General features: G+C 36.3%; 1 pseudogene; it reads right to left on the bottom strand.

Annotated features, from left to right (window-relative positions):
• Window positions 1-14,327, bottom strand: part of LOC149168061 (peroxisomal adenine nucleotide carrier 1-like) — a 51,355-nt pseudogene extending 37,028 nt beyond the window's left edge.
• Window positions 14,328-20,310: the final 5,983 nt, after the last annotated feature.

Genomic DNA, 20,310 nt, shown 5'->3' on the forward strand with positions numbered 1-20,310 from the left:
AACCATGAGAATTCTAATGCAGAACTTGGACAGGAGATGCCAGGACATGCAGGTAGAAATTGATTCTTTCACAGACAAATTTATAGTCCTGCATCAAAAAGGTTTTCCAAGTCCTCTGGGAGATAATGATCATCTGATGAAGCACAAGGACTATGTATGTAAATTAAATACATATTTTGTCAATCAAGCTAATGCATCTTCAAGTACTTCAGCAGAAAAAGAACTTCCTTCTGGCCAATCCCTTTATGATAGCTTGGAAAAACTATTTTACATAGAGCATGAGGTGAAGCATCTGTTCACCATTCCTCCTAACTTCTTCAGGTACACAGAGACTGACGAGACTTTAAGGAAGCTGTAGAGACATAAAATACCAGGCCTAGAATGGTGGCAAAACATGTTATAGATCCTCTAAGTTTATCTTTAGTCAATGAAAAATTTTGGACCATCTACTACAATGCACAGAACAACAATAAATCGCGGTCCTGTGGGTCAAAGTGTATCACATCAGCATTAAAGGAAGTCCAGCCAAAGCAGAAATATCATCGCAGAGGATCCATAGAAAACATCTAGGAACTGACTGGCAGCACCTTCCTCCAGTGCTCCTCATAAAGACAGAACAACCAGCGCAGCATAAATTTATTGCATCTATTTATTGTCTCCTTGTTTTCGAGACTGTCTGTCTCTATCTATGAAAAAGAAACATTAATTGTGAGCAGATATTATTTCTATCAGATATTTTATATGATATCTTGACATTTTTGTATAAATCCCCCCCCCCCCAGACAAAGTATTAGGGGTTGTTTGGTTGGTGGTGGATGTTCAAAGTTTGACTGTAATACTGAAGAATTTTTGGAATAAAGGCTGTTGGAACCAATGTTGTCTGGTTTACTGAATGGGGAATTGCTGCTAAGGACTATGTCACAGAATTCTTGAATCACCTCATGGATCAATAAGTCTTTCTAACTTGTGTTTTACATTTTCTGTGTTTACTATATCATCTCTGCTCCATGATCTAAATAATAGAGAAAAATAATAACTCAGAATTTATTTAGTTGCACTTTGCGTTCAATCTCTGTTATTATTAATGTTTTCTTTAGAGTCAGAATAGACAGTGAATTCTTCATTGCTTCTGCTTCCCCTGGTTCTTCCATCGTGATTATTTGCTAAGGAATTCTTAACTGCTCCTTAACAATAGTCAGCCATTTTCCCTCTGTCAACATGATGAAGGATTCTTAATTTCCCTTCACCCATTGACCCCATTCGATCTGATTCCAGCCTATAAATTATTCCATATTTGAGTACCTTCCTCTGTGATAAATCCTCTGATAAAAAACCAACTCCAGAAATCTATCCTCCTTTGACTCCATCATGCCCAATGGACTGAAACTCTTCAGCTTTACCTCACTATTCTATTGATTCCCCATCCTTCCAAACAAACTCAAAACAAAATCTTTGTACTTCATAGCTAGCCTAATATACCTCAAAACAAAACTAAATTATAAAGAGAGAGCCCTCTCTGGATGCAGGTGGGCTAGAACCTGTATCTGAAAGATTGGTCTGTGGTTACCTTGGCCGTATTCCCTTTCTTACAACTTTGGGGAACAACTTGAGTGTTAACATCATGCAATGTAGAAATGAAATTTCTCATGAAAATTAAATTGTAGCATGCTCTTTGGGCCAATTTTAAAGTTTCTTAAGTTTAAAAGAAGCACTTTCACAACTCTAGGAGGTTGTTAATGCAAACTGCAAACATATTTCAATGTTATTCTGTGTTTTTTTTTGTTTTTTTCTAATAGAATAAATTTTAACCTAAGGCAAGGAGTTGAAAAAAAGATCCATAAGGAAAACTTCCCTGAAGCAAAGATGAAGTCAGTCAGCAAAAAACTGATGTGAAGATGCTAGCAGTCAATTGCCCAAGGGTGATTTTGTATACTCTTGCCAGAACTGAAGGTTGTATCCCACTATCCAAAGTATGTTCTCTCAACTACACTTGGTATGCTAATAAATGCTTCTGGGAAAAATTCACAGCCTATTTTGCATAATTCACTAGAAAATGTATTTATTGAACAAGTATTGATTAAGCAATTCAAGGCTTGATCACCTTTTCTAGTTCGAGAGCATACAATAGAAGCCCTTGCTAGCTTGTATGGAAATAGCTACTTAAGTGGAAAGCTCCAAAATGCAGAAGACAAGTGTTTTCTAGTGGGTTTACTTATAAGGGTTGCAGATGATGTTCAGGAGGAACTCATAAGGTCTCTTAAAATTCTCTACAACAGTGAAAATAATATGTGGCATGCCATTGAAGGCAGGGAAGGAGTAGAATGCTTCATTTTTCTTCTTGCCCTTTCTTCAAATAGCAGTAGGAATGTTAAATGGCTTGGCTTTGTATGTTGTCAAATGAAAATGATGAAAGCAAATGGGAAATTACTGCTGCAGGTGGCATACCTCCTCTAGTCCAGATTCCGGAGATTGGATCTTCAAAAGTGAAAAAGCACTCTAAAAATGTTATTTTGAACCTCTATAGTCGTAGTGAAGATATCCATTCATGTTTTGAAAGTGCAGATGATGTACTTGCATTTATTTGGTTTTTGAAAAAGTGGTAGTCCAAATAGAAATAAATTACTACAAAGATACTGAACCATTTCACCCATAAATCAAATAGTAGCAATATTAGCCAACTCATTACTTTTCTAACTGGTGACTTACCAAAAACAAAAGTTCATGTTTTGGAGGCCTTAAGATCTGTACTAAAGATAGTACTGGAAACGATGGAATTGAAACAATGACTAAAATCCTTTGTTCTACTAATGACAATACTTGAGCTAAATTTGCTTCAGTTATTGTTGCGTTATTTAACTGTAGGAATTATTTACGTGAAATAAATACAGTAATTGAATACATTGGACTAGTCCTAAGCCTTCGCAATACACAATAAAAATATATTTTGATTGAAGCAACATGTTCTCTTGCTACTATTTTTTGTGAATAAAAAAGAGCTAGGAAGGTGCGAAGCTGTTGCTAACCATTAGTTAGCCTCGCAAAATCTTCATTGATGTTTTCAGAAAATATGATTGTGAATTTTCCCGCATATAGGGTACTCGTGAGATGGTCTAAATAAGGAAAACTTTTCAAAGCTCTTGGAGATGAGATATTGAAGTTTTCCCGTCTTTTCTAGCAAGAAAGTTATGCTTTTTTTTTGAAATGTTAATATATAACAAGAAGGATTGAGGAAGCTCTTGAATTGATCCATGAGATCAAGGAGAGAAGCCTTTTTCCTAAGCCCAAGAGTTTCCATATGCTAGTTAAAGATTGTACAAAAAATGGAAAAATGGATTATGCTATGCAGTCAATGTCATGAAAATGAAAAATTACATGCCCGATGAAAATGTTTATGGCATCCTTATTGATGATTACTTGAAAGCATGCTAGGTGAAGAGAAGATTTGATAAAATGCATGTCATGAAAGAACTAGTTTGAATTCCTATTGTTTCAAGCTACACTGCCTTGGTTTAGTATCTTTTTAGGGAAATAAAATACCAAGAGGCTAATAACTTAATAGGTACCTTTGGTAAATGCAATCATTTCATTGTGAATGTGATGCTCTAATTACCATAGCAATGATTGTTGGAGAAGTAAGCTAGGGCCAAACTTCTAAAGCGTGGAAATTTTTCAATGCCACAAAAAGCAAGGGACTAAACCCTACGTGGAAACCTATTGTATATTCATTTGTATAAGAATGTCGACTCTTCAATTCTGCTGGATATTAACAATCATGGGAAAGTTGATCCTGAATGAGGAGACACTCATTGAATGTGTCTGAGTCACCAAAAAGTTTCACTGTTTGTCAAAGTTCCTCCCAAACTTCAATATGACTTTTCCTGTGTAGCTATTGTCTTAAATGTTCTATTGCTTGGCTATAAAATTCCGTGGGAAAGTTGATCCTGAATGAGGAGACACTCATTGAATGTGTCTGAGTCAACAAAAAGTTTCACTGTTTGTCAAAGTTCCTATACTTAGTACTTGTCATGGCCACCAACATTCAAATCAATTGTAAATAAGTAAAAAGCACCTGTTGTTACTAATGCAATGAATAGGAATTAAAAGGCACAGCACTGGAGAGGCTAATTAGGTGACAGTATTGAGTAGATGGTTTGCACAACGGTAAGCAAAAGTGCAAAAACTGCTCCCACCAATGCTAGACTTCTCCAGGGCGATGAGAAATTTTCCTTCACAAGCTCGGTAAACCAAACCTTGAATTTTCTTTTGTAGTGATCATGTACATCTCCCTTCAATTTTGCTAACGCATCTGTCTGGCTCATGGTGACTCCCTTGCATAGACCATTGAAGAGCTCGGCAACCTCTGAATCACTCCTAAGATAATTTGTAACGATGTCACTTTTCTTGAGCACAACTACATCTTCTTCAGAGTCGATCAACTCGTCCATTAGACTCAAGTAACATGTCACATAATTGATTTCAAATACCTTGCACACATCAAAAGCGATTAGATTACGGAAGAGTACCTCTATGTGATTAGTGATATTGATGGGTGGAAGATAAATTACGGCGCTTTTACGCTCAAAATTGATCTTCTGGATGCCTCCATCACATAGCGCAAATTTGATCCCAAAATTTCCTAATTCTACGGCACAAGGGATGTGTCTGACGCCATTTACTACTTTCTCCACAGCATTGTGGTCGATTTGTATAAGAATGCCGACTCTTCAATTCTGTTAGATATTAACAATCGTGGGAAAGTTGATCCTGAATGAGGAGACACTCATTGAACTTGTCTGAGTCAACAAAATTTTTCACTGTTTGTCAAAGTTCCTCCACAGCTTCAATACAACTGTCCTATGCAGCTATTGTTTTAAAATTTATATTGCTTGGCTATAAAACCCCATGGGAAAGTTGATCCTGAATGAGGAGACACTCATTGAATGTGTCTGAGTCAACAAAAAGTTTCACTGTTTGTCAAAGTTCCTCCACAAGCTTCAATACGACTTTTCCTGTGCAGCTATTGTTTTAAAAGTTCTGTTGCTTGGCTATAGAACCCCATTAAAGGAGAGTTTTATATTGAAAGTATATGTGCACCCAAGAGAATGTTCCTCATTTAATGAACTTGGGTGTGATTCTTGATGGGATTTTACCCTTTAAAATCTTGGCAATGAATTTTGGATATTTCTCAGAGAACGCCTTCTAAGCCTTTGCGAACCAACCAACACTTAATTATTTTTCTCAGGATTTCATTTAGCAATGGTTGGGAACTAAACACGCTCGATTAAGAATTTCAACCTTTATTCTACCATACAGAACTACTTCAGACACCAATATAAAGAGAATTGCACACCAAAATCTCTAGAACTTCACTCATCAAACATGCAATTACAAATTTAACTCATGGCACAAATATTTATGGAAGAATTCATGAAATTAGTACCTTCATGAGTTCCAAATCCTGCCCAATTTGCACCAATGTCAAATTTCACTTCCATGCCAATGCAGATATCTCGCTGCAATCTAGCTAGGGCAACACCAATGTCAAATTTTGCTTCCACCACAATGCAGAAATCTCACAATCTAGCTAGGACGACACCAATGTCAAATTTAGCTTCCACTGCAATGCAGTCAATGGTGAAATCTAGCTCCAATCTACTTAGGGATGGTTTCTCACCACCAAAACTAATTTTCCCAATGGGTTTTTTTGGACACTGTAGCCTCACAGGATTCCAAACTCTCTAAGAGTTTTCTTCTTCAAAAATACAAATGACTGAAATGAGGAGAATGCTCATTTTCCCTTTTTACAATTTCCTTTTCAAAATGAGGAGAATGCTCATTTTCCATTTTTACAATTTCCTTTTCATTTCTGGATTTTTATTTTATTAAAATTATTATTTTTTTCAATTTCTCTCCTTTTTTTTTTTTTTTTCATTTTTACCTCTTACTTTATAAAAGCTAATATAAGCTGAAGTGGGAAAGCTAACATAAGTTGAAGTGGGAAAGGAAATTGTAAAGTGAGTGAATGATAATGATATGTTGTTTAAATACTACATAAGTTTTTTAATTAATTTGTAAAAAAATAATAGAAGATTTATGGAAAAAGGTCTATGGATAATGTAATAACATGATCTTTAAGATGATTAAGAATATTTCCACATACTTTAAACAATTTGATAAGGGTTTTTTGAATTGGTCAAATATTATGAGTAGTGATAAGATTGGTGGTAGAAGTGCTAATATTGCCATGTTTTGGACAATTATAAGGGCCCTCCTAAGTAGGACATGGCTATGGGTGTATTGTCTCTAACCAATTCTTTCAATTTGAGAGTTAATGTTTAGAAAAACGAACGTCTTCCTGTGTGCTTGAACCCTCTATACCTATTGACAGAAGGTGATGTTCAAGGAGTGTATAAGGAACATGTGGTTTTCTTGGCCTCTAAGGAAGGTTTTTGGTTCATTGGAAATAGTAATGATGTAAAGTCATTAGAAGTTGAGGAAAAATGTGTTCTTAGTTGTGGGGGAATATATTGCAGTCAACCAAATCCTTGACCTTTCAAGATGCACTTTGGCATGAAATTTTATTGGCAAGAGGGTAGGGATGGACTACTTTTTGAGATAGATAAAGTAGAGTCAGAGTTCAAGTTTATGCTATATACTAGCAACTCACATAGTAGCAAGAGAGATGCATTCTTTTTGTCTTTTGGAATGAAGAAGATGTAGTTTCTATATCAAATGAAGTTTGGTTTGTGGATAGGTCTTATTTGTCTATAAAACCCCACCACTCCTTTTTTATGCTAGGGATGAGACCATGTCAGACACCCTAGTATGGATAAAACTTCTTGGACTCCCCTTGGAACCCTAGACTATTCAAGATTTATGCACAATTGAAAACAAGCTAGGAAAAAGTATTCTCATGGATGATGTCTTTGTTTCTAAAAGATAAAGGTCAATTGTAAGGATATTAGTTTATATTGATGTAACTATAGGTCTTTTTGAGACAACTGAATTGATTATTAAAAAAATGCAAGTGTTCTTTACATACACTTTCCCAACCCCCGATCAATTTTCACATTTTTTATGTTGTACATGGTGGCCATACTTGTTGGTCCTTCATTTTGTCATAGTAAATATGACTTATAAGCTTTGCCAATTAACCAAATAGTATTTATATTATAAATGTGACTTTAAATTTAATTGATTTATTAAAGATAATTCAACCAACTAATTATCCTTCCAAATCTTCGTGTTTTGTAAGCTTATATCCTGTAGTGCTTTGAAGTTAGAATATTTTGTTGTGATGGTGGTGTTTTATATGGATTTGTAGAAAAATCTAGAGTTTTCCCCCCTCCTTAAGCCATCTCATGTGAGATTTTTGGCACCAGAGAAATTCTTCCTAAATGAAACCTTCTTCTAACTGAGTGAGAAGCTCACATTCTTCCTCAACTAATTTGTCAGATCGAACTTTAAGAATAATGTATTGTTGGAATTATTCCATGTGATCCTCTAATTCCTATTAGATTTGGTGGATGTTCCAAAAATATTCTCTATTCCATTTTTTTAATTGATCTTTTAAGAACTTTGATATTCTACTGGAATTGGTGCATAATTGAGACCCGTCGAGGAGTGGCTTCCTACCACCATTATTGGGAATTTTCCAAGAAAGAAGGATCCCTAAGAAAAAAGCTTTCAAAGTGAAAGGGTCTATTTTTTGGGCTTGCTTTGATATTTTCTTCCAAGCTTACAGGCCAATGATATGATATGAAATAGGGAAGGAATAAAACCTCCACAAAGGTCTCATTGTCCCAAGGAGCTTTTGAGACCAAAATATGTCAAATCTGGAAGTAATTTGAGGGCAACCACCTTTTCGATTATTCCAAGTAAATATGCCATGTATAGTATCTGCATATGTGGCATGCATGTCTTGCATGAGGTCGAGGAAGAGCTATGCATCAGAGTCCAATTATTGCAAGCCACCTTTTTTTCTTCCATCAATTTAATGATGTGGAAGCTACCCACTATTATCCATAGGTATTTTAAAGATATGGAGTGGAGATCATTCAATAGAGCTAGACCACATGCATTTGTAATTATACCTATTGACTTAAAACTTTTGAACTGAAAATGACCTAAAAGAATGCATGGGGCTATAGTTATATTAGTGGTGGTACTTTCCACGGGATTTCATATAAGAGCTAGCCTTACTACTTTTCCTTTTGCATCCAATTCCACTGAAGCACTACCCTTCTAACATTTCTCTAGGATTTCACTTACATGATCGTTGGAGAATTTTGTTTTTTGTAGTATGAGTACTATAAGGATTTCCTTATGTTTTTAACCTTTTGGGAGCCTCGACTTTTCTTTTTAGTTGAGGCCCCTAATGTTCCATGTGATTAATTTCACTAAGAATGATGGGGAATGGAGTGGAATACATCCAATCATGAGAGCCACCTTACTTGAATTAGCTAGCATCTCGCTCACTTCTTGTATGAGGTTTTTTTTTGCTTTTTTCACCATTCTTTTTTGCTTCCTTGTGGTGCTTTGAGGGTTCTTTGAAGTTATGAGTTTGGATGTCATATCTTGACTAAACTTATCTTTGAGAGGTCATCCCTTTATGATTACAGAGTTTCAAGTAGGGTTGATGCAACATCTACACTAATTGTTCAGGATTGTTTACAAATATTTTCCTTTTAGCTCTTCTACCATGCTTGCCAAGGTTGCTTCTTCCACATACATTTCTTTTGCATCATCCTAGGTATCTCCTGGAATTGTTTTTTTGCTTCTAGCTTGTCTTCTCAGGATCTTCTTGGCTAGTTTCGGGTGCCTTTCTTTTGATAGAGCTTTGATCTATAGTTGGATCCACAAAGTTCATTTCTTGTGATTGGTTATCCACATCTACACCTTTTTTTCCATTATTGTTTGCAAATTTTTCCTTTTAGCTCTTCTACCATGCCTATCATGGTTACTTACTCTACATCAATTTCTTTTGCATCATCCTCCATACTTCTTGGAATTGTTTCTTTCTTTTTGGGTTATCTGTACATAGCTCTTCTTCGCTGGATTTTGGTGCTTGCCTTTCTTTTGATAGATCTTCGATATGTATTATGATCCATAGAGTTCACTTCTTGTATTTATTTATATGGAATTTCCATGTCCTCATCTAAGATAGTTTATTTGTTCTTTTATTTATCAACTTCAATTGCATGAAGCAAAAGAGATATTGGGAGAAAAAGTCAAGGAACTTGGAAAATTCAAAGCGGTTGTGGAAGAATTAATGGAATGAAAAACTAACATGAATGTGGGTAAATAAAATGGTGGAGTTAATCCAAAACCACCAAACAATGTAAGAATTACATGTGTAGACTTTTTAATTTTTTATATATGTTTGACAATAAGTTTGAGTTTGACCTTTGTTTTCTCCTCTTAATCTACCTAATAGCCCCACATATGTTGAGAGTATTTGTGTAATTATGTTTAGAAGAAATCCAATACTAAAGAACAAGGTGGTATTCTCACCAAATGCAAAAGGGAGATCCAATTGTAAGATGACCTTGGTTAGCTTTGTATTGAAGGAGCAAAAATTGGGTCAAAAGGGGATGAACCTAGATATGGATAGCTTGAAGATTATACCATTCATGTAGTTGAGGATTGCTTGTGTCAGTTTAAAATATACTTCGGGCAACTTAGAGATGAACCTTACTTTATTCCTATGAACTTAGATGCACTTGTGGACATTAGAAGAAAATATTGTTTCCCTTTGAAAGAAAATACGTAGAAGATATTTGGGAGAAATGTGACTATTGATAAAATGTGGATAAAATTTAGATAGTTTGTGGCTCTTTTCCTTGGACCCTACTAGTTCTTGGAGGTTGTATTTGGAGGGGTTAGTAGACAAAAACCTAATACGACCAAGAATATTAGTGTTGGAGCACCTATTGATTTGGGAGAAATGCTTAGGGTTCTAGGATTTAAGAGGTTTAACGGTTTAGGAATCAAGGGTAAAGGGAAAAGGGTCAGGGCTTAGGGTTAGGGGGTTGAGTGCCATGGGGTTGAGGTCTATATGGGTTAGAGGTTAATGGCTTAGTGCTTAAGGGCTTAGTGGGAGCCTATGTGTAGCTCTTTGATGGATGAAAGAGGCTACTAGAAGGCAGATTGGAGCTCAGGGATTGGCCAACCTAGAAGAGTAGATTGGATCATCCTGCGTTCATTGAAGCATAAGAGAATTGTAGCAGTGATAGGTGGCAGCCCTCCTGGAGACTCTATGTGTTTCCTTTGATGGACTAAGGGGCAGCCAAAGATAAGAATGGGAGCGAAGGACCAGAAGGACAAGATACGACAAAGAGTATGCAACATGATTGTCATTTTACCTTGTATTCCATAGGCTATTGTATTATTCAGATTGGTTTAATATAATAGAGATTGGGTTGTACATATTTGTACAATAATTTTTAAAAAAGTTGTGTATACTTGTGCATGTGTGATTTACTGTTATTTCTTTTCCGAAGTGCAAAGTAGCTTTTGTTGAGATTCTAAGATTCTATCCTAGACCCAAGATCGTGGAAATTCAATAGTATTTGATAGTTAGCTAGGAGTAGCCTGTGCACATGGATTGAGCGAATTAGATGAAGGGTCTTGCAGGTGTTTCAAGCTTATGACAACCAAAGAAAACTAGATTGGTTTCTAGTGAAACAAATTTGTATTGTAAGAGATCGATTGCTCATTTTCTATCAATAAAATTCTAAATCAAGGGTAAGGTTTCCCAGTTGAGTTCCCTAGAAAAATTGTGTTTTGTAATTGTGTGATTGTTATTTAATTATGTTCTATCTTGTTGAAATTAGTAGCGAAATTGTGTCTCGGTGTTACAATTTAGTTTTAGAATTGTTCACTATAGCAGTGCAAGGATTTTTTACATGGTATTAGAGCAAGGAACAAAGTAAAGATCAACATAAGCTGATCCATATATCACAAGAAGCAATGCAATCATAGGAGAAATTTTTAAGAAACCATAGCCTCTTGATCAATCCACATCACCATTGAATTTGCCAAAATGCTTGAAGATCATAATCCCACAGGAGCGCAAGTCTTGCTAATAAAAAAAAATATGATTGAATTTATAAACTCTTGTCAACCCTAACCCTCCCTTCTTCTCCATAATTTGATATACAAGTTTAAATTCTTTGAAATTTTAACAATAAAATCATAGAAATGAGATCAGAAAAATACCTTTCAAACATATCCATACACCTTGGATTTCTTGAAGGTTGCAATTTTATCCATATGCGGACAACATGTTTTCTACTCGAATTGCAGCAAAATCCTCCAAATCCAAATCAAGAGAAGAATATCTCAAATAAAGCTCGAAAAAGAGTGAACCCAAAAAATCTCAATCACATCCAGCTTTTAATGCATTTCACTAGGGTAGAAGAGCTCAATATACCCTACTATCTTTTCTGGAGCATTGATAATATGGCCTATATTGTCCAGAAAAGAGAGTATGAACATCAAATGAAGAGTCTCTTTCATCATTCCCTCATTAAAATCATAGTCCTTTATCATCTCAAAGAGCTCAACATTGTTGGTCAAACCAATTTCAAACAAAGGGAGACTTTGGGTTGGGCACAACACTATTTTTCCAATGACTTGGTTGGGTTCCCAAGTCACAAAAATAGTAAAGCTATCTATGAGGGCATGACAATTAGGGAGTGCCAAGGTGTGCCAAGGTGTGCATGTATTCTAGTCAAAGTAGATATCAAAGATATTTTATTCAAGGCCATTGAATTGGTTTACGAGGAAAAAGTCTAGACCCATAACATTGATTATTGGAAAATCTCATTTCATTATTTCAGTTGTTACAAAGTTGGACATGTTCAGGCCTAGTGGTTAGAGTTGAAGGAACTTTTCTCCAACAACAAGTAAAGTTTTTGTAATCTCTTTCTTTTTCCCAAGGGTTTTCACTGTCTTGGTTGTCGGACAGTGGGTCTTGTCAACAATTAATTACGTCCCACCATAGTTTCGAATGGAAGTTGATATTGTTAATTATGAGCCCAATAATGTCCACATGAGGCATTCAAAGGGTATGAATTTACAGGTAACACTTCAATGTCTTAACAAATCATCTCCAACCAAATCATGAGGTGTTTCCAAGATGGATGGTGTTCCAAGGTAGATATTTAATTTGAGCATGAGTTGTCCAAGGTTGTTTTCATTTTGAGAAAAAATAGTAGTGCAAAAGAGCTAAGCTATCATTCTAGCTTTGAGGTAGTAACTATCCCTAAGTCTTAGCCAAGCTCCCTTTCATTTAAGCTTTTTAAGCCTCTTTTGGTCCCCCATGGTTCTAGAGCTTTGTCTAATCCAAAGCTCTATGTTAGAGTGAAACAAGATAAGTTTTCAATGGTCATTGGTAAGGATATCAGGTTCTAGGATATCCCCAACTTATTAGAAACTACTTTGGTAGGAAGATTTTATAGTAAGGCAGTGCAAAAGGCATCTCTCACTGCATGGGTTTTGGACAATTGGATGTCAGCCTTAGGTTATATGTCAGTTTTCCATGGATTTTTTTACGGTTTGATAGGCTTTCAATTTTGGCTGAGGGTGGACTATAATAAGATGAAGGAGACAAAATGGGATTGGGGGCAATCGAGCCTAGTCCTGGAAACATGGTTGGTGGATTTTGATCCCGCTCACAAACATATCTTGGTGAAACAACTTTGGGCTATATTGTCGAGCCCTCCCTTTATCTTCTAGATAGAGGAGGCCCTTCACACTATTGGCAAGAAGCTTGGTAGATTTATTTCTGTGGACCCTAATTAGTATGTTTCGATTAATAGTCATTGGGTCTGGATTCTAGTCAAAGTAGATATCAAAGAGTGTTTATTCAGGGCCATTGAATTAGTTTACAAGGAAAACGTCTAGACCCATAATATTGATTATTGGAAATGTCATTTCATTGTTTCAATCACTATGAAGTTGGACATGTTCGAACAAAATGGTTAGGGTTGAAGGCTCCCAATTTGAGGAAAAATATAATTTGGAAGTAGGTTAGAAGCAAGCTTGAACCAAAACCTCCAATTTCAAATTATCAAAAAGTTCATGTTAGGTTGGAACCTATCCTTAAGGTTTAGCGAGAAGTTCAAGTAAACATTACGCCTCATTCTGCTAAGATTAATTCCCGTTCATATTCTTCTTTGGTTTTATCTCTTCATATAAATTATTTTACTTTGATGGATTTCCCTATTATTTTGCATTCTCCTCTCCATATTCCCTCTCTTTTCCTTGCCCCTTTTGTTCCTAATCGTATCTCCCCCCCTTTGACCTTGAACTGTCAAGCCTCCCTAAAGAGGTTAAAATTATAGTGAATAAGCCTAAACATTCAAATTTCCCCAACACTCTCAAGCCTAAGGTTAGACTAATGGAAGAATTTTTATCGAAATGAGGATTAGCTTCAGAACCACAAATATCAAATGCAATAGGTTGAAAATATCACCTTCTTAATGCACAACAAAAATCACGACAAAATATTAAAAGGGGAAAAGGAAAAGGAAAATGAAATACCTTTCAAAGAGGTTGGGAAAAAATAGGACTTACAGGAGGCAAGCCTACGATTGCAATAAGGGGTTGGGAAAAAGTAGTTTCAGATAAAGGGAGACTTTGGGCTATGCACAACACTATTTTTTCAATGACTTGGTTGGGTTCCCAAATCGCAAAAAAAGTAAGGCTATCTATAAGGGCATGATAACTAGGGAGTTCCAAGGTGTGCTAGGGAATGACAAGAAGTGCTAACACATGTGAGATGGTTCCAAGACATGTTAGGCATGCCAAGACATGCCAAGATGTGCCAGGTTCTAGGGTGTGGCACCAACGCATGTTAGGGAGTGCTAGGGAAACACAAGGGAGCACTAGTTTCAATTGCATGGAAATGAATGAATAAGAGTGTGTGATAGGGAGTGTTAGCGAGTTCCAAGTGTGCTAAGGAGGATCAACCCCACCAAATTTAAGCACACTAACCCAAGGATAACGCAAGGATCCAGTGACCCAAATTGCAACCAGATACAAAACCCATTTCAAAATACTCAACCCAGATGATTTCTAAGGAAATACATGTGTCAGATACTGAATTTAGTAAAACCCATTCCAAAAAAGAAACAACCCGGTTTATTTCGAAGGAAAATATGTGTTGGAGCTACAAACTTGTATTTTTATTGACCCCCGACATAAACCTCTGCCTAACACTTGGTCTTACAAGTATCTAAGGGATACAATATGGTAGTGTTGATGAACCCTGCTATGGATCTTAAAGTTGTGTTTGTCAAATATTCAAAATCAACCCCCATTGCATATAAATTCCACCGAATAAGATCTTTAATCTGATATATATATATATATATATATATATATATATATATATATATAGATATATATATATATATATGTATATATATATATATATATATATATATATATATATATGTAATAGTATGTATGTATGTATATATATATAGATATATATATATATATATGTATATCTATATATATATATATATATATATATAAATATATATATATATATATATATATATATATATATATATATATATATATATATATATATATATATATATACTATATATATATATATATATATATATATATATATACATATATATATATATATATATATATATATATATATATATATATATATATATATACATATATATATACTATGGGGGTACAAAATCAGGTATTTAGAATCCAAAGTGTGAATACAGAAAATTGATGATTGATGTTGGAAGTCCAATAATAAGAAGTTGGGTTTCTCGCAACTAAGATTCCAAATAAAAAAAAAACAATCTCCCTGAGGGATTAGAACAAAGACAAATCAACGTGTTTAACTAATCCAATATATGGGAGTTTGATGCAAGTGCTAATGTCGGCTCTTGACTTACCTGACTATTAGTTACGACGAAGTTCATATTGCAGCTGTTGTTGATGATTTTGATGGTGTGGTACACGGTAGCATTGGATGTTTGGTGTCTCAATTAACCAAGCTACGAAAACTTCGACTGGATCCCTGTGCTGGTTTGGATTGAAATTATAGTTTTTTTATGAAGCTAACTTTAAAATTGGGTGGGACTATTTTATGTAACTACATGTAATGGTTCACAACGCTATTGAATGTGGTATTGTGCACTACTCGAATAATTGGAATTCAACACTGTTATTAGATTTATTTTAGATTTGGATTAATCAACTATTCAAGAATTTACATAGATTAAATTTCTTTTTATTTTTAATAAGGAAAAAATTATTGATTTTCAATAATAAAAAGTACATATATACTTTGGTATTTCATTGTTAATTTTTTTGCATGCCATATATTAGATTTTGAAATAAAATGGTTAAATTTCTAAGTATCTTATTACTCCACATTATAATTCTTTAATTTCTGAAAATTGTCTACTATATCAATTTTCACAAAAAAAGCTTAAAGTTTTTTATCATGACAAATGTAACATATATGATTCAAACATGACAAAAACATATCATGATCTATGAAAATTTGCATGGACAGATCACAAATAAACAAGATGAAGGAAAAAAATTCAAGGGCATCCCTTTATAAGTTAAAAATCCCTTAGTTGCAAAAGGATTCCTTTGTCGAAAACTGAGTAGAAAATCCTCCTTGGGACATGTATAGTTGCATCCCTTCTTTGATAGGAGATCTGCCACTTGATTCTACTCTCTATAGACATTATTAGAGGCCAGTCTTTGAAAGGTATTCATCAAAGATCTTATGCATTGCATCCAGAAAGTAAGGGAAGGTGGTCCAAATTTTGTTCTCAATTGTACCCAATCTAGGATCATCTTGGAATCTCCAAACACAGGTAAATCTTCAATTGCAATCTAGTTAGCACATAGAAGAGCCCCCAAGAGTATGATTAGCTCAAATCTATTGTTTGATCCGATGCCACTATACCAACTGAAATGGAAGGTGTTGTTTGGCTTCAAAACCAAATGTGTCCCAATTCCACAAACCTTGTTGGTGGATACTCCATAAAAAATTAAAATAAAAAATAAAAAATAAAAAATAAAAAAATAAAGTATGACTGATGAGCCCCAAAAATGGACAATTATTTGGGCTCATTCAACCTCCTAATTTGACTTAATCCACCATTCTCATTAGTTTATTGCATGTTTTTGATTATATTTATGTTAATAGAGTGAATTTGGTTAGTCATTATGCCAACAAGTCTAATGGGTGCTTTGTGTAGCCTTTTTGGTCAATTTGGAGACAAAATTGAAGGTCTTAATGAGCACTTGGCAGCCAAATTCGTGGGAGAACAAGGGAGAGGATTTGTAGGAAGGTGTCCCCTTCATTTATGGGCCCTTACCTCGAATTCTCCACCATCAGCTCGGAGTTCAAGGGCCACCGAATCAATCAACACAAGGGCAGCCAAGCAAGTCAAGTAGGACTGCTGTTAACTACAAGTCTTGGGCAGCCGAGTCCCTAAATTTTAGGACGACTGTTGGGTCCTCAATTTGTATAAATAAGAAGGCTTAGGGCCTCATTTTGGTTAGCCAGTTAGTCATTTTGTTAGCCAGTGGATGTTAGCTAGTTAGCCAGTAGATAGTAGCTAGTAGTTAGTCATTTCATAGCCTTGTTGTAGTCATTTTGTAATTCGATTTGTATGCGATAGATTAGCTTTGCTTTCAGCTCATTCTCAAGCTCTCCTTGTGGACAGTTTTGATGTAACTCTTCATTCTTGATTAATAAAGATGAATTCAGCTTTGCACCAGCTCTAAATCTCTCTTGGGAGGCTGTAGCTCTTGGGGTTGGGCCCATCTCAAGCGCCCAGTACCTCCCCTGTTTATCTTTATGTGTGTTTGCTGCGTTCTTAAAATAAAATCTTCTCTTTAGATCTTGCTTTGTTATTTTGGTTGTTTTTGTTGGTTAAAGTAGCTTTTTATGTTTGGGAATCGATTGGTAGGAGTTTGTCATGCATTTAGATCTTTCGGAATGTTCTTGCTCACGTGATGTACATGGTTCTCTTTCCAAACGAGGCTGCTGTTTATTCATTTCATTGACAGTTAGATTAAGTTAGCTAGGACTTAGTTTGTTTGCAAGAATTCATTGATTCGGTTGAATGTGCATTGTGCAGGGCATCTCTATCACTCACTCACATGGTCAAGCTTCATCAGAGCCATCTGATTCATCCCATATCTAGGCTTCTCGCTTCACACCCATCCTCTTGCCCACGTAACCCTACCTTCTTCTCCATTGTTGTCTCAACTACCTTAAAGCCAAATCAGCCTTCCACATATCATCTCACCACTCCATCCATCAGTTCCTGGGTCACTTCAGACCCCCATCCTACCTCCATAACCATCCATGCATCTTCCATCAATCACCCATCCTCAAAAATCCCATTTCAAAACATCCTGTACAAAAATTACAGAACATCCTGTAGAAACCCTTGCAGACTTCCTGTAGAAGTTCATAAACACGGTTGCATGGCATCCAGACTTTGTGAAACTCTCAGAAAGAATTTTAGGGATCCCTTAGACCCTCTCTGTACCATCCCAACCTTTCCCAAAGCATTTCATCCCTTGATCCATCCCTGCACAGTGGAAAACTAGTTAGAAGCACATGCATGATAATTTCAACAACTTAAGCGAAAATACAAAAAGATGTTTTCTTCAGATAGTGATAACTTAGACACATGCATTTTACCTTCCTAGAAGTAATGGCATCTCCTTTCGTAGTTTGCATTCTTTCCTTTGCATCAGTAGGACTAGTTGGTAGAGTTAGGGTTTTCTAGGGTTTGCGTTTCTTTTTGGCTTTCAGTTTCTTTCCGCAAGTAGATTAGCTTCCTTTGAGTTAGCTTTTGTCCATCAGTTAAAAAGCTTCTTCTAAGAGCTCATAGAAGTTGGCTTGAGCCCCTAGCAGACTTGTGCCAGCTGACCAAGTGACAGCTGCGGCAAGAGCTAGTACTTGTGCATACAGCACCGTCGCTTCCAAGTTTGTTACGAACTACCGGGTTGATAAAATTAAAGAAGGGAGTTCCAGGAGTTGCAGCATTATTGCTGCAATACTGGGGCCCACCATATTTTTGGCGCCGTTGCCGGGGAAGCGTCAGAGTATTGGTGATTGCCGCTTTTCTTCTATTTTCCACTACAATCTTCTGCTAAGTAGTTTATTTCATTTCCATTATGCAATTTCGTTTATGCAAAAGTAGATTAGCATTTCCTGCTTTCATAGATTAGCCTTTCCCGCTTTCATAGATTAGCATTTCAGTTCCGCAATTTCATTTCTGCAAGCGTAGATTAGCATTTCAATTCCGCAAGCGTAGCCTAGCATTTCATTCCTGCAATTTCATTTGAGCAAAATAGAGTAGTCCTTTCCTGCTTTCATTTCAATTCCGCATTTTCATTTTAGCAAGGTAGTTAGTTGTAGTTCAATCTATTTCAGTTTTGCAGGTAGAAGTAGAAAAAAGAAAAAATCAACCAAAAAGATTTCATTTCATGCCTTGTAGGAGTAGAGATAAGTTAGAAAAATATTTTCACAACACCCCCTTTTCTTCACACAGCCAATCTTCTCTCTTCTTCGATGGTTGTGACTAAGAAGAACCCCTGGGTGGACATCAAGGCATATTTAAAGAACCTCTAGGGGAGAAGAAGAAGAAAACATTCCTCTAAGCGAATGGCTACAAGCAGAAATGTTGGGAGCAACATCTTGTCCAAAGATGAATTTGAAAATCAGATCAAAGATTTCAAGAGTGATATGAGGCAGTTTCTTGCCATGCAACTGGATACCTTGTGGATCCAACAGAAGCAAGAGGAAGCCAAGAGGGTTTTGGTCATTTTTTGTCCTAGGTGCACTAGAAAGCATCCTAGGGACGAATGTCCATTGTACTCCATAGAAGTGTGTTTTGTATGTGAAGAATACCATCCTACAGATCAGTGCCCTTCCTTACCCAGAATCAAAGCTGCATATCAGAGAGCCAAAGGAGCCACTGAATCACTCTATTATATGAACCAAAGGAGGCCACATGAACCTAGATCTTACCAGCAGGAACTGCAAGGGATATCCGAGACCTATTATGACCCCTATCAAGCCACTTTCATGCCTTCTTGGGGTCCCCCTGCTCATCCTTTCTGGTCTACACCTCCTCCTTGGTCATATTCTCCTTGTTCCTTCACAGATCCATATTATGCCCAACCAGTTGCTCATTCATTTCACTCTTATGCTCAGCCACAGCCTCAGTGGAATGCACCTTATCAGGAGTGGAGGCCCCAGTACAACTCTCATCCCGCTTATTTTCCTCCACCACCTGCTCATCCACAACCATCGCCTCCTCCTCCACCAAGGCAACCCCAAATGCCTACCCAACCACAACCCCATCCACATCCATCTCAAATACACACCTCCACTCAGCTACCCGTACCACCATTTCCAAAACCATACCATGGAGCAGCTCAACCCAATTGCAAAGCTGAGGCACAACATGTGCAAATGACTCCTTTTGAGCTCAATGATCTTCACCATGGCTCAGGAAAAGCATTGCAAAAAAGAGATCATCTTGAAAGCATTGAAGGATCACATCCAGCAAAAGAAGATTCAAAAGAGGAGATCAAAGAACCATGGGCTGCACTTGATGAAGAGAAGAGATCAGAATCAGAGATCGAGAAAGCTTCCTCATGGTTACCATCAAATCTTCCATGTATTCAAGAGAAAGATCAGCAAAAGGAGGAAGATGAGAAAGTCATGATAGAAAGTGACATGAAGAATGATCCAGATCAGCAAAAGGAGGAAGATGAGAAAGTCATGATAGAAGGTGACATGAAGAATGATCCAGATCAGCAAAAGAACCAAGGATATCAAAGCTATATTGAGACATGGTTCCAGACAGTCACTAAGTTGCAGCAGTACTCTCTTCCTCAGTTATGTTTGATCCCTTCAAAGTCAGATCATTTGGTCTCTGAGATCTGGATACCTATCCAAGCATGCATTTCGAGCCTCCACATCATTTTTTCTCTAATATCGATGTGCACATGGCTCCATTGGAAGTATTCTTATACTTGAGAATGATTTTGTTTTTCAAGTAGGCTAGGGTAGAAGAAAAAAAAAAAAAAAATGAAAAAAAAAGGAAAATAGAAATCTAAGGTGAAAACCTCTTCGGAGGCGCCTTAGATTGGCTCATTGATTGAAAACCTCCATGAGGCGGTCAATGGGTTGGGAAAAAAGAGAAAATAAAAGGGAATAAGATCTTTGGGTGAAAACCTCCCTTGGAGGCGCCCAAGGCAGGCAATTAG

This window comes from Pinus tabuliformis, chromosome 5_1, assembly GCF_031772625.1.
Source record: "Pinus tabuliformis cultivar Carrire ecotype Pingquan chromosome 5_1, CPIR1, whole genome shotgun sequence".
Classification (NCBI taxonomy): domain Eukaryota; kingdom Viridiplantae; phylum Streptophyta; class Pinopsida; order Pinales; family Pinaceae; genus Pinus; species Pinus tabuliformis.